The sequence below is a fragment of the Haliaeetus leucocephalus genome, unplaced genomic scaffold (genome assembly GCF_000737465.1).
Source record: "Haliaeetus leucocephalus isolate CR32 unplaced genomic scaffold, Haliaeetus_leucocephalus-4.0 Scaffold1, whole genome shotgun sequence".
Classification (NCBI taxonomy): domain Eukaryota; kingdom Metazoa; phylum Chordata; class Aves; order Accipitriformes; family Accipitridae; genus Haliaeetus; species Haliaeetus leucocephalus.
In genome coordinates this window covers 10,299,732-10,301,165 of record NW_010972437.1, presented here as the reverse complement: position 1 = coordinate 10,301,165, position 1,434 = coordinate 10,299,732, and the positions used below count along the sequence as shown (strand labels likewise).

General features: G+C 40.9%; 1 protein-coding gene across 1 annotated transcript in view; it reads left to right on the top strand.

Annotated features, from left to right (window-relative positions):
• The window catches only part of HOXD11 (homeobox D11), a 17,165-nt gene that overhangs the window by 7,485 nt on the left and 8,246 nt on the right, over window positions 1-1,434 (top strand). The gene's annotated exons all lie outside the window — the stretch shown is intronic.

Below are 1,434 nucleotides of genomic sequence, written 5' to 3'. Positions count from 1 at the left end.
GGCTGCTGCGGCGGCGGCTGCTGCGAAAAGGGCTCGAAAGCAGCGAGTAGGACGAAGGTAATATTTAAACTCGCCGGCAAGCCGGGAGCCGGAGAGCGCAGCTATAAAGGACACTGGCTCTTAACCTGACAATGATGTTGTATTTGAACAGCTGCGATAAGGTTTTGAAAGGTCTGTCTCATTGCCACAGCGAAATTTTAAATAGGGTTATTGTTTCCAGCAGGGCAAAGCCTACGGCGCAAAAGTGCAAAACGCCCAAATGCCAGGAAACGAGGGAAAATTCAACTCCACGCTGGTGCAAAACGCGTGGTTTCAGCTGCGCGGAAGACGCGCTTAAATTTCTTAAAATCCTTTCACGCGCTGCCTGCTCTTGGGGGTCTGAAAGGGTGGTTTGACCGTAGAAAGGCCCAAAATAAACAGGCGGACGAGCCCGAAACAAAAATTATCAACAAGTTCACTTTGTCTGGATGGGAGTCCTTGACAACACTGGTCCCAGATAAGAAATACTCCAGTTTGAGGACAGTAAAAAAAAAAAAAAAAAAGAAAAGAATGAAAAAAGAAAGAAAGGAGAGGAAAAAGAATAAGAAAGAGTTTGTACCATCACTATTTAAAGTGTAATAGCTGCGCGTGGAAAGATGGGTACGAAGTGGGGGGAAAAACAGTAAAACACGTTTAAAATATTGGGACGGAAAAGACCTGATTTGCCATGTAGACAGTTACTGTCGCCTTCGGTCTTTTTTTTTTGTTTTATATATATATATATATAAAATACAGATGCATTTATCATTCTTCTTCCAAAAAAAAAAAAAAAAAGAAAGAAAGAAAGGGAAGGAAAAAGTTGCTCGAAGAGTTGCAGTGAGGGTATGAGTTTCTGCATGTTTTTTAATGAGCAACACTACAGAAGGAGAAATTGTCTTTATGATGCTTTCAGTTTCCAGGGCAAGTGAAAAACCCACTTTTTTTTTTTTTCCCAGGCGGTCGGGAGAGAGCATTGTAAAATAATTTTAGGAATGTAGCCTCCCTATAAAACTCGAGTTATGACAAAAGTCTGGCTTTTAATATTTGACGATTTGTGTTAAAACAAAAATTGACCTTCTCGGTTAGCAGCGAGGAAAAAAATCAATAGTATAATTTTCAATAATTCATAACGCGAACGCCATTATGCTAAATCTTAACTATTAATCTTATCCTTTACAAAGTCTCGATTGATTTGTTAATAAAATATCTTCCCGTGCGCGGCAACAGAGGGTATAACTCTTGAAAAAGCTTCAGAAGCAAGAAAATTACCAAGTAGCCCAAGAATGTAGATGAGGCTTTTATTGATCGCCCCTGATTCTCCTTAATACGCATTAATAAATCCCGCAACCTTTTGTCCCCGCACTTGTCAGGAGCGGGGCTTTTACAGCAGCCATCACGGGGAGGCACGTTTTTCCG